The 14,471-nt window shown below is 38.6% G+C and overlaps 1 pseudogene; it reads right to left on the bottom strand.

Moving 5' to 3' along the window:
• LOC134381049 (aldo-keto reductase family 1 member C23-like protein) overlaps positions 1 to 12,315 on the bottom strand; it is a 39,044-nt pseudogene extending 26,729 nt beyond the window's left edge.
• Positions 12,316 to 14,471: the final 2,156 nt, after the last annotated feature.

Genomic DNA, 14,471 nt, shown 5'->3' with positions numbered 1-14,471 from the left:
CTGAGAAAACACATGGGATAATTCCAATTTTTTTGAATTTATTGAGACTTGATTTGTGACCTAATATGTGATCTATCCTGGAGCATGATCCATGTGCTGATGAGAAGAATGAATATTCTGAGGTTGTTGGATGGAATGTTCTGTAGATATCTGCCATGTGCAATTGGTCTAGAGTATTGTTTAGATCTCGTGTTTCTCTGCTGATTCTTTGCCTAGGTGATCTGTCCAATATTGACAGTGGGGTGTTCAGGTCCCCTACTATTACGTTATTAGTGTCTATTTCCTTCTTTACGTCTAATAGAGTTTGTTTTATAAATCTGGCTGCTCCAACATTGGGTGCGTACATATTTATGATTGTTATGTCTTCTTGATGCATCAGTCCTTTTATCATTATGTAGTGTCCCTCATTGTCTCTTTTGCTGGTTTTCAATTTAAGGTCTACTTTGTCAGATATAAGAATAGCTACTCCAGCTCGTTTTTCTTTTCTGTTTGCATGGTAAATCTTTTTCCATCCTTTCACTCTTAGTCTATGTGAGTCTTTATGTGTGAGGTGGGTCTCTTGTAGGTAGCATATAGTTGGGTCCTCCTTTTTAATCCAGTCAGCCAGTCTGTGTCTTTTGATTGGGGAATTTAAGCCTTTTACATTAAGAGTTGTTATTGAAAGGTGTTGATTTATTCCTAGCATTTTATTGATTGTTGTTTGGTTGTCTTAGGTGTCTTTTGTTCCTTGCTTTCTGATTTACTGTTTTTTTCTGTGTTTGTTGGTTCTTAGGTTGTAGATAGTCTTTTTGTTTGTTTTATCTTCATGAATGCTATTTTTATTATACTAGTGGGTTTAGATTTTTCTTGGGTTTTTATGGCAGTGGTAGTTATTTTTCAGGAACCAAACCCAGTACTCCCTTGAGAATTTCTTGTAAGGAGGGTCATGTGGTATTGAACTCCCATAGTTTTTGTTTGTCTGAGAAATATCCTATTTGCCCTTCATTTCAGAATGATAGCCTTGCAGGGTAGAGTATTCTTGGCTGACAATCTCTGTCTTTTAGTATTTTGAATATATCATCCCATTCCTTTCTGGCTTTTAGGGTTTGTGATGAAAAGCCTGATGTTAGCCTGATTGGGGCTCCCTTATAAGTGATTTGACGCTTCTCTCTTGCAGCTTTTAAGATTTTCTCTTTGTCTTTGAGTTTTGCCAATTTGACTATAACATTTCTTGGAGAAGTCCTTTTTGGGTTGAATACGTTTGGAGATCATTGAGTTTCCTGGATCTTAAGATCTGTGATTTTTCCTATACCTGGGAAGTTTTCTGCCACTATTTTGTTGAGTATGTTTTCAATGCAATCTCCTTTTCCTTCCCCTTCTGGAATACCCATGACTTGGTTATTTGAGTGCTTAATGTTGTCTGATATCTCTCTCAGATTTTCTTCAATGCCTTTGATTCTTTTTTATTTTTATTTTTCTGCTTGTGTTATTTCAAACAGCCCATCTTCAAGTTCAGATGTTCACTCTTCAACTTCGACAAGCCTGCTGGTTAAACTCTCCATTGTGTTTTTTATTTCTCTGAATAACTTCTTCAGTTTGGCAAGTTCTGCTACATTTTTTTTCAGGGCATTGATTTCCTTGTACATTTCCTCTTTCAGATCCTGTATACTTTTCCTAGTTTCATCATGATGTCTAGCTGAGTTTTCTTGTATCTCATTCAGTTTCCTTAGAATTATCACTCGAAATTCCTTGTCAGTCTTTTCAAGGGCTTCTTGTTCTACAGGATCTAGAGCTTGAGATTTATTATCTTTGGGTGGTGAACTTTCTTGATTTTTCATATTTCTGGCATCTTTTCTTTGATGTTTATTCATTGTGGCAGGGGGTTTCACAGTCCACAGGTTTGACACTATTGACTGACTCAGATGTTGCTGTGGTTGCCGATTTGGTATGGCTACCTCAGTGACTACTCAGTTGGCCACTAGTGCCTTGCCTGTGTGGTTGCCTTGGGTCTTGGGCCTCTCTGGGGAGCCACCTCTGTGGTCAGCTTGGACTATGCCAGCCTGCTGGGTGACGGGGCAGTACCGCAGGGTGTCGCTCCTGCTGCTGCTGCTTCCCCTGCTGCTGCTGCTGCCACCACTCACGCTGCTGCTACTGTCTCTGCTGCCACCGCATCCCCCTCTCCTGCCGCTGATGCCGCTACTGCTGGTGCTGCTTCCCTTGCTGCTGCCACTGGCACTGCTACCGCTGGTTAACAAGAATTTCTGCTTGATTCTGGGACAGCAGCATCTGGCACGGGCCTCATGCTGCTTCTACTCATGGTGGAAAGTGGCAGGGAGCTGGCGGGTACAAGCAGATCACATGGCGAGAGGAAGCAATAGAGAGAGGGAAAAAGAGCCTTGTTCTCATTTTAAAAATGCCAATTGTATGACCATGTTACCTCATCGATTATAAACATTATGTGCTTTGTTATTTCACTTAACATATTAAAAGCCCTCAGTTTCTTATTTTAAAATTCTACATTAATGTAATATTCACGCGTTTTAACAGAAAGATGAAAGTAGTGTTTGTTAAATCCGTACTTTCCTAGTGAACATAATGTAAAGATCACAAGATGTTTTTTCCTCCATTTGATCCTTAGGATAGTGACTACAGATAACATCACTAAGGTCAGTTCTGAGGTGTTTCCCAAATCACCTGTGATCACAGGACTGCTTTGAAGTACATATGGCCCCAGACTTGGAGGCACCAAGGAAAACATCTCTCAAGATGCCAGAAATAATTACTGCTGATCTCACCGCTGACCAATCAGATTCCTACATGATTTATGAGAATCCCTACTCAAGTGCCTGTCCTGCAAGTATCTGTGATTTTCTGATCTTGGGTTGTCCTTGGTTTTAAGCTTCTTTATCTGTCTCAGTCTCCTGACTGGCTACTCAAATAAACACTGTTCTTTTTTACTGTGAACTTTGTTGTGAGAGACTGTTTATTTTTTTGGTGTAGTGGACCAAGGACCCCTACCGTTTCTAAGGGACCCCTACTGTATCTTTCTGTACCTTCAGGTCATATGTTGTGGTCATTCCAATATTTCACTCCTCTGTAAGATGTTTCATACTTAACACCACTGTCCAGTTTATCCAGCAACTTGACTTTATGTGCTACAGGTAAAGATAAACACTTTCTTCTTATTCTTTATTTTTTTTAATTACTGTTATCCATGTGGGTATCTGCAGGCCTTTTTGACATTCTTAACAATATCTTTTCATACCACATAGCAGGTAATAAGCAAAAAACCCTACAATGAGTAATGCACGTAGGTCTTGGCCTCATGTGGGCATTGTGAGAAACCTGCCATTGGCATGTCCAGCCTACATGCATGCTGGTTTTATCATCCTTTTGAGCATGCTTGCATGGGAAAATCTGGCATGCATGGACAAGATACATCACAGTTGAAAGGGACTGATAAGATCTATTTTCCCCTAGGAATGCTGCCAAATGCTGTTGCTTACCTGTATTTTGACTGACCCATCAGAAGAAGTCAGTTGTGGAATTTTTCACTTGTGTTATATTGGCCCTCAAAAATTTTTCAATTTTGAAGTATTTTGAATTGCAGATTTTCAGATTAGGGATGTTCAAACTGTAATTCCAATTATTTTAAATTTTCAAACATCATTTGCAGACATGGTTGTGCAAAATAGCATAATGTTTACCAAATCTGAACTTTTAGAAACATCTTTTACAAAAGATATACATTTATTTTCTATAATTTTTAGGGGTATATACCTAATCGTCTAATCTTACAAAACCAAATATTTATCTCAGACCAGTTTGTTAAAATTTGGGACATCATGGACAAGACATGGGAAAATCAAAGAACTTTGAGTTGCTCAGGACCTCACTTTACTTTCCGAGACATGACTGTGACTATTCTTTATTTTCATGACTACATTTATCTGTTAATACAACTGGGATTTCTGAAGCTATGCCCTTCAGCTGAGATCTAACCAACTAAACTGTGCAACTACACTCTTTCCTAAATTGATTTATTCTTTAAAGTAGAGGGGGCCATATGCATTCTCAGATTTTAATTCACACATGTGTACCTATTGTATAACCTTATGTTTTAAGACCTAGTGCATACTTGGGATTAAACCATTTACTTCAGCTGTAATTGTACCCTTTATATCTTTTTAAATGTCTCATTGGACATTTTTTCTTAGTCAATTTATTGAAACCCATTTCAAAGAGATGCTCCCCTGAAGAAGATTAGTGTGCATGATCCAGAGTAGCCAAGTAAACTTCCAAGGCCTAATGGAGGCAGGAAATAGTTATGTAGAAGATGCAACAACTCAAGAGACTATAATGTTTCACTAACTTGGAGCTGCACACAAAAAAGGACCAAATCTTAATAATACTGAAGAAGCCAGACTTCTGATTTCAGTCCCAACAGGTAAAGAACTTAGAAGTCATCACTTCCATCAGTATAACAACAACAAAAAAGATAAACAAACTGAAAATAAACATCCCTTCTTAGATCCATGCATAATTGAGGTCACAGGACAAAATCACTGACCTGAAAAACAGGCAGAGGGGAAAAGAAAGCATTTTGAGATATACTCAGAATGTTCTGTGCTTGTTAACCAAAGCTTGTCCTTAAGGGAAACTATCATACCAAAGCCAAATCAACCTGGCTTTTACTGCAGCCCAACCTACTTGGCAGAAGAGCAAAACCCGGTTCCATCTCCCTTTAGATTCCCTTGTGGGCAAAAGGAAATATTCAACTACAGCCACCTCCAGTCTTTCTGTCTAACCTAAGGAGTGGAGGGACTGAGAAAACTTGTGAAGATTACAGCACAGGGGCACAAGCTCACTAAAAGACTGAGATCTGATCTGGAACTATAGAATGCTTCTCCTCCCCCACAATTTACCATCTCATCAGTAGGGCTCCTTTATGACAACTGGGGATTATGATTGAAAGAGCTGTCCATCTCAGGTCCTGTTTATGAATAAGTCTCAAAGAAAACCCAGAAAACAATAGGAACAATTTAAAAAGGCTACTGAGAAAATTTTAGAATCTAACATCTACAACTATAGGAGACAATTAACACAGCCTAACTCTTACCCACATAAATATAAAACCATACACTAAATGCCTATTTACCTCAGCTTCTTTTACTCAGTACATCATGCATCACTTTTAAGAAATAATTACAAGGCATACAAAATGCAAAAAAACAAAGTTTTAAGGGACAAACCAAACATGAAAACCAGATACCAGACACAGATATGGCAGAGGTGTTGGAATTACTTGACCAAGAATTCAAACAACTGTAATTAATATGCTAAGGACTCTATGGAAAAAGTGGGCAATCTGCAAAAACAGATAGGTAATATAAACAGAGAGATGGAAATTCTAAAAAAAATTAAAAGGAAATACTAGAAATAAAATAAAACCCCAAACCAAAAAACTAACAAGTAAAGAATGATAGGTTTATCCATAGGCTTGACTTGCCCAAAGAAATAATCAATGAGCTTGGAGAAATGTCTAAAGAAAATTTTCAAACTTAAATCTAAAGAAAAAATAGAGATTAATAAAGAAAAGCATATCTAAGATCTGTGGGACAATTCCCAATGATGTAATATTGACATAATGATATTACCAAGGGAAGAAAGAGGGAAAGTTACAGAACAAATATTTGAAGCAATAGCAATTGAGAACTCAGCGAAATCATTGCTAGATGCCAAATCACAGATCCAGGAAGCTCCCAGTATGCAAAGCAGGATAAAAGCCCCAAAATTTACACTGAAGCATGTCATATTCAAAGTGAAGAAAATCAAAGACAAAGAGAAAATCTTAAAAGCTGCCAGAAGAAAAATAATACCTTATCTATAGAAAAGCAAAGATAAGCACTACACTGAGTTCTCTTCTTATCATGCAAGCAAGAAGAGAGTGAACTAAAATATTAAAAAAGAAAACAAACAAACCAACAAAAAACCCATACCACTACAGAATTCGGTATCCAGGAAAAGTATCCTTCAAAAGTGAAGGAAAAACACTTTCTTGGACACACAAAAGTACAAAAATTAAAATAATTTGTTCTTGCTAGGCTCGCCTAGAAAGAAATGTTAAAAAAATTCTTCAGAAAGAAGAAAAATAAAATAAGTCAGAAACATGGATCTGCATAAAGAATGAAAGTGCATTAGAGAAAAAAATAAGTAAAAGTAAGATAAAATATATTTTATTCTTAATTTATCTAATCGATGCCAATCTGTTCAAAATAATGATAGAAACAATGTATCTATAGAGCATAATTTATGCATAAGTGAAATGAATGACAGCAATGTTATAAGGGAAAGGAGGGAGGAATTAGAAATACTTTGTATGAGGTACTTTCATGACTAGTGAAGTAGTATAGTGCTATTTAAAGGAAAGATTTGGGTTACTTATAAATGTATATTGGAACCTCAAGGTAAGTCACTAAAAAAGTTTTTAAAAAAAGTATAAGTGGAATGCTAAGAAAGGAGAAAATATGGAATCATATAAAATGCTCAGTTAAAACCAGAGAAGGTGAGAAAATGTAAAAGAGAAAAATAGAAACAAAGAACAAGAGTAATGAATATAAAATGGTAACAAATACAGTAAATATTAGTCTAACTGTATCAATGATTCAATGATTCCTGTAAACATTAATGGTCTAAATATAACAATTAAAAGACCAAACTGTCAGAATAGATTAAAAAAAAAACAAAAACGAAAACAACTATATGTTGTCTACAAGACAATTTCTTAAAATAAAAAAGATACAGATAGATTAAAACTAAAGCAATAGAGAAAGATATACCACACTAACCAAATTAAAAGAAAGATGGAAATATTAATTTTAGACAAAGCAGACTCTATAGCAAAGAAAATTATCAGGAATAAAGAGGAGCATTACATAATGAAAAAGGCATTCAATATTCTGAAAAGGCATGACAATCTTTACCTACCAGAGTGCCAAAATATGGGAAGCAAAAAACTGACAGGACTGCAAGGAGAGAGAGACAAAGCAACTATTATCGTTAGAGACTTCAAGACCTTTTATCAATAATGAAAACTCCAGCAGGAAACCAATTAAACATGGTTTAAATAAACTCCACAATCACTCAATCAGGTCTAATTGACACCTATAAAATACTTCACTCAACAACAACAGAATGCACATTCTTCTCAAGTTCACATGGAACAATCATCAAAACAGCCAACATTCCACTTTAGAGAACTTAACAGAATAGAAATCATACAAATTATGCTCTCAGACCACAATGCTATTAAGATAAAAGTTAATGACAGAAACATAGTGGAAAATCCTCAAGAACATGGAGATTAAAAAACATACTTCCAAATAATAGAAGGGTTAAAGAAGAACTTTAAAGAGAAATTTAAAAATATTTCAAATAAAAAAATAAAAAAAACACATCAAAAGAGGGTTCAGGAAGGAGAGCTAAATTTGTATGAACTTTGAATGGCACCTGTACACATGGGAGATTGCAAGAATAGCCCTGTAGTGGGGCAAAATATTTAGCTTAGGGAAGAGTTCAGCATTGTATTTTATGGAACTGAAGCTGTTAAAAATAGTTCTTGCAGAAAATGCCCATGGATATTGCAGTTCCAAACACAAAGTGGTTAAGAAACCACAGAGTCAGTTATAGAGATTTAGAAGCTAAGATACTCTAAGTCAAAAAAGATATATCAATATCAGTCTATTTCAGAATCAATATTAGGAAATCTGATACTCAGGAGCACAATTATCCTGAGTCCTACCATAAAACCTGTAACTTAAAGAGTTACCTAGAAACCACATGATGTACAGAAAAAGATTTCTCAAATGGAAACAACAAAGCATTAAGGAAATCTAAAACCATAAAAAACAACTAATTATCCCCAAATAAGAAAAAAAAAAAAAACGTGATACACAAGAATAAGTAAAAATAATGGAGTAACTTGAGCACAACATTATAATAATTTTGTTAACCTTCTCAAAAAGATTAAGAAAAGACAAACATTTATTTAAAAAAAAAGAAGACTAAGTAAACAGGAAAAGACATCAGCAGAGCCACCATGTGTTTCAAACACCCCTCAGGGCTTGAGCACTGGCTTGTTCAGAGGTCACAATGCCCAGCAAAGCCACATGACTGCCTCCACAAACATCTGCAGCCAAGGCCACCGAGGCTCTCACAGATGCCACTGATATTAACTACATCCAAAGAAACCACATGAAGACTAAACTTCTGCACCCATGCGGAACCAAAGCCAAAGCACCCTACCCAACCAACACTTTAGGACATATTTATAGGAAAAAGCCTTTCTCTACTAAATGTACTTCATAAAAGTGAAAGAGATGACTGTTCGACCAGATGTGAAGATATCAGCACAGGGATCCAAGAAACATGAAAAAGCAAGAGCACATGACAGAACCAGAGGAACACAATAACTCTCCAGTAACAGAGCCCAAAGAAAAGGAAATCTATGAAATGCCTAAAAGGAAATTCAAAATAATGATCAAACGAAGCTCAGTAAGATACAAGAGAATACAGATGGACAATTCTATAAAATCAGAAAAAAAAAATTCATAATCTGAATAAGAAATTCAACAGAGATGGGTATCAAAAAAAGAATCAAGCAGAAATCTTGGAATTAAAAATTCAATAAATAAATGATACAATTGAGAGCAGCAGACTATATCATGCAGGAAAAAAACAAGTATTGAACTTGAAGACAGGTCTTTTGACATAACCCAGTCAGACAGAATAAATAAATAAATAAATAAAATAAAGAGTAAAAAAGTGAAGAAAGCTACAGGATGGGACATTATTACACAAACAAATGTTTGCATTATAAAAGTACCTCAAGGATAGCAGGCAGAAAAAGACATAAAAACTTATTTAGTAATATAGTACCTGAAAAATTCCTAAGCCTTAGGGAAGATACGGACATTTGGATCAAGGAAGGGAAGCTCAAATATTGACAAATAGATTTAATACGGAAAGGTTCTCACTGATGCACGTTATTCATTAACTAACATTAGATTTCTCAGCAGTAACCATACAGGCCAGGAGAGAAATATGTCATATTTCAATGTGCTAGGGGAAAAAACAAACATAAACTGCCAGCCAAGAATACTATACTCAAGAAAGCTATACTTCAGAAATGAAGAATAAAGTCTTTCCCAGACATGCAAAAACTGAGAGTTTATTGCCACTAGATCAGCCTTACAAGAACTGCTTTAGAGAATCCTATATGTGGAAGAAAGAGGGCAATAACTACCATAATGAAACAAAGGATATACAACAGCAATTTAATTTGTTTATGTACAAGGTCATTATCAACAGGTGAGGACTTACTCCTGCCATTTTATTAAGAGCTTTCTGTTTTTCTTGCTGTTGTTGTTGTTGTATAGCCTTTGTTTCTTTCTGTCTCTTTTTTTGTTTGTCTTTCTGGTTTGGTGGTTTTCTCTGGTGATAAGGTTCTACTACTTTCTCTTTCTCATTTGTGTAGCTGCTGTGCCTGTGAGTTTTATACTTTCATCTGTTTTCCTTATGGTAGCTCTTGTCCTTTTTCTTCCACAAACAGGATTCTCTTAAGCATTTCTTGTAAGGCCGGTCTAGTGGTGATAAATTCTGTCTTGTTGATGACATCCATTCTAACTGGAGTGAGTTGATATCTCCTTGTGGTTTGAACTTGCATTTCCCTGATGATTAGTGATGGTGAGCATTTTTTTATGTACTGCTTGGCCATTTGTACATCTTCTTTAGAGAAATGTCTGTTCAGATCCTTTGCCCATTTTTTAAATTGGGTTATTTGTTTCTTTGTTGTGGAGTTTTTGGAGTTCCTTACATATTCTGGATATCAGCCCCTTTTCTGATGTGTAGTTTGCAAATACTTTTTCCCATTAACAGGGAGAGACTTCACTTTGTTGATTGAGTCCCTTGCTGTGCAGAAACTCTTTTGATGTAGTCCCATGTCTCTAATTTTGTTTTAGTTGTCTGTGCCTTTGTAGTCATTTAAAACAGTGCTGCTCACTCCCATTTTGTGTGTCATTTACCGCATATTTTCTTTGGGCAGTTTTATGGTTTTGGGTCTTAAATTGAGGTCTTTAATTTTGGGGGGGTTTATTTTTGTTTACAGTGAGAGATAGGGGTCTAGTTTCAATCTTCTGCATGTGGATATTCAGTTTTCTAGAGAGGGAATATGTTTATGGCCTTGATATGATGAAGATTTATTAAATAAGTATTTGACAGAAATAGAACAAACAGCCATAACCATAAAAGAAAAGTTTAATAAATTTTATTTTATTCAAATTAAGAATTCCTCTTTATTGAAAGTTTCCATGATGAGAATTAAAGACAATACATAGCGAAGAAGATATTTATAATACTTTTATATTATGTCCAATAGAGGACTCATCCAGATAATTTAATTAAGTCTAACAAAAAAGCGAAAGGAAGGACAATCTAATTAATACATGGAAAAAGACTTGAATCAGAGCTTACCAAAGAAGCATATCCAAATGTCCAATAAATATTTTAAAAAGTATGCTTAACTTTTTAGCCAACAGGGAAATATAAGTTAAAACACAAGGGGATACAACTACACGTCTACTAGACTGTGAGCAGTGCCTCTGCTCTCAGGAGCGTGCCGCGCCCAGCAAGCTCAGCTGCCAGGAAAGTCTCCAGAAGAGAAGCTGCCTCTTCTGGAACCTTCCAAGTCCTGCGTTCCTATCAGAAAACAGACCCTCTAACCTGTCTCATCCCCCGAGACTAGGCAACAACCATTCCCAGGGATTTAAAGTGCCGCTCAACAGAAAACAGCAACAGAAAACAGAAGGTACTGTGCATATAAACAGATTCTGTGTACAAGAGTACTTTAAAAAGTTTGTGGAAAAATAGAATGAGAAGATATTACAAATCTTTCCATGAACTTTTTGATGTACCCTCATGTATAAGGTTTAAAAACAGGCAAAACTGAGCTATGCTAGATGAAGTGGCAGGTGCTGCTTGTGGCAGTGACTGGAATGGGACACGGGGGAGCTTCTGGGAGGCTAAGGACGTTGTTCCTTGCTCTGGGCACTGCATGGTTGGTTGTTCACTTGTGAAAATTCATGAACTACCCTATATAATTCACGCTCTTTGCTGTATCTACATTATACTGCAATTAAAAAAAATGCTTATTTATTTAAAAAACATAGAATATGATGCTCTATTCTTAACAGTCCCAAAGGGGAAACTACTCAGGTGCCCATCAACAGTAGAACGGATAACTAAACTGTGAAACATTCACACAATGGAATACCACATGGAAATATGAGAAAGAATGAATGATCTACAATCACATGCACATGTGGATGAATCCATCAAACACAATGTCATGTGAAGGAAGCCAGACACAAAAGACTTTATAATGCTTTACTACTTTATCTACATAAAGTTCAAAAGCTAATCCATGCTGCTAGAAATCAGATCACGGCTACCCTGGGCAGGGGCCTGAAGAGGAAGCATCCTGGCTGCTATGGCTGGGTCTGCTCCTGCTCCATGTATCACAGAGCATGCCCAGCTCATGAGAATTTGTCATGCTCCATTCTCACATGTGCACTTTCCTGTATACGTATATTACACTTTAGTTAAAAGTTTGAGTAAAACAAAGTACTGCAAACTTGCTCTTTGGACACACGAAGCCAGTTGGTCAGTCTAGAAAATACCACTGTCCCTTCCACAGGAGTCTTTGCCTTGTGTTGACAGAAGAGCTCCAGCACTCTGCAAGTCTTCTGGGAAGGAATTCAGTCATCCACCCCTTTTGTGCTGCCAGTCTGCATGGACTGGAGGAGCAGAGGGAAAGTCTACCTTCCTCTACTTAGGGTGTAGGGGCCTGGCAGGAACCTGACCATTTCTGAACATACCTGGGGACCTGCCTGTAACTGCACGTGGAGGACCAAGCTCCAGCTCCCACTCAGCCTGCCCACCTAGGCAAGCCTTGAAGAAGCCACTTGCCCACTCACCTTGTCACTTGCCTACCTGCTTCTGTAAGTTACAATTTTTATAGCAACTGGAGAAAAATGCCTGTTTTTTGCTTCACCCATCCTCCCATTTCCAGGAAAGCCACATGGAGGTAGCAGCTGGAAAGCCAATGACACTGGTTGAACCCCTGGTTAAACTTCTACAGTTAAACTTCTACCAGCTCACCTGGTTTGTTATTGGCCTGAAGCTCAAATCAGGTTTATTCAGAAGCCTCTCAAGCTGTTCATAGTTGAAGTTGAACACCCCAATGGCTTTCACCAGCCCTGTGATCACCAGGTCCTCCATGGCCCAAAAGAAAACAAAGAACTTTACTGCGTGTATGGGCTCTGTCTGCTCCACTGATAATACGTGTCCCTTAGCAACTTGCTCTGTATTCTAAAACTGGCTTCACCCAATATTTTTAAATATCATACTTGAAGTTTCAGAAGCATTTCTGCATTCGTGGTCTAGTGCCAGTGCCGCCTCCTAACAACTGAGGGACACCAGGCAAGTTATATGACCTCACTAAGTTTCAGATCCTTCATCTGCAAAACAGGAGCTATCCTGTTGATGTCACAGGGTTGTTGTAGGGTTCTGTGAAGGCATGCACAAAAAGCATTTATGTGAGGCTGGGATCTAGCAAATACTCAACACATTGCCTGTGATTACTGCTACAGCTCTGAATCTCTGCTGATGTGGAGTTTGGCAAGTATGTCCATTGCTACTTGTTCTCCTTTCTTTCCACTTGATAGTAATCTCCTTAAGCACAATGTTGTGTCATTGTCCTCCTATCCCTCCCTCATCATTTAACATTCTAAGGAACTTGAGGGCACAGCAACCTGAAGCTCTGAGCTGTTCACTAACCAGGCTGCCGGCCTCTCCCTCTGCTTCAGAAAGAGCCTGGTCTTGTGCCAGAGTCAGCAGTAGGAGCTGAGTGGTCACGGGGCCAGTGACCAGCCCATCAATGTGCACTGTCACTGCCTCAGCTCTGCAACAATCACCAGAACCACACTCGTGCTACACAAACAATCTAGAGTTTAGAGCAAAATCTTCAGGAGAGGCAACACGGTGTGACAGAAAGGGTCTGAGGTGCTCTGACCCTTGGTTAGTGTTTGGGTTTCCCTGATTTGTGGGAGGAGAGGAGGTGGAGCCTAGCCCAGGGCCACCTCCTTCTGTGGTCTCCCTCTCACTGTCCCAGCCTCACCCTTCAAGCTCTGCCCCAAACTCAGCAAATTCAAGTTTGAATTTGCTTTTTTCCTGGGCCACACACAGGCCGTCCTCTGCCCTCACAACTGCTACTGAGGCTGTACACACTCAGTTGGCTGTGCTGGAGCCCAAATCCTCAGGGTATCTTGCTGTCCTTGTCTGATGCCAGTCTATGGCTCTACTTCCACAAGACACACATCCACCCCTCCCCACTTTCCACCTGGAGCCTGGAAACAGGCTTGAAACCTGGCAACCCTCCCTTCATGCTTCTCCCACTACCCTAACTCGACTTCACCACCCTGCCAGCATCATTGTTCTAAAATACTTAAAAGAGAATTAAAAGGAACTACAAAACGTTAATAGTGGTTACCATGGGTAATGGGAAAATGGATATTTTAATTTTCTTTTTACTCTCTTCTGTATTTCCTGAAATGAATATGTGACTTTTTAAATCAAGAAGTAAACATTTGAGAAGAAAAGGGAGGTCAGTGTTAGCTATTGATACAATAATAATTCAGAGCTGCCTCGTACTGAACTAAAGCCAATGAGAAAGTCACGGGAGGTCTCTGAGTTCTTCAGGTACTCATTCCTAATTCCAGCCGCAAACGCTGTGTCTCGAGTGGACAAACAGGTGTCTCTGAGCACAAGTGGCTCCAGGTCTCACCACCTCCAGTTTGGAGCTCCAGCACAGGCATGGCGCGGCCAGAAGCCGTGACTTGGCTTACCTCCCACGTGTCCAGGAAGTCCATGTCACTGGGTATGACCATGCCACTGTCATCCAAAGGCAAGTCTTTGTTTCCGGGCTGTGAAAACCAGAAGGAAGGGAGCTGACTGGGGCTCGTGATCCATCCTGATGAGGAGGCTGGTAGAGGAACAGGGAGATGTATGGACAGAACTCTGCTGCTGTGTCAGGAGACTAGCATTTGAGCCATGGCCCTGTCACTGAGTGACCCCAGCCTGGCACACACCCTCCCTTCCCCAGGCAGCATCGTCACCTTTATGAGATTAAGGGCTGGGTGGACTGGATGGCCGGCAAAGTCCCCGCCAGCCTTGACGTTCACTGTCCACCTCTTACCGGGTAGGAAAGGAAGACATTGAGTCCTTGCTAATTGCCAGAAAATAGTTTAGTAATTTTAGGTAAGGAATGGGGGAAGGGGCTTCCTTCATGTCTTCATGTCACCTTCTCCCAGCAACACTGTTAGGATCTTCTCTTCTCAGAATTCCCATCACAATGAAAGATGATGAAGTGAGAGCAC

The sequence above is a fragment of the Cynocephalus volans genome, chromosome 6, assembly GCF_027409185.1.
Source record: "Cynocephalus volans isolate mCynVol1 chromosome 6, mCynVol1.pri, whole genome shotgun sequence".
In the NCBI taxonomy this organism is placed as follows: Eukaryota; Metazoa; Chordata; class Mammalia; order Dermoptera; family Cynocephalidae; genus Cynocephalus; species Cynocephalus volans.
This window is presented reverse-complemented; position numbering and strand designations above follow the sequence as displayed.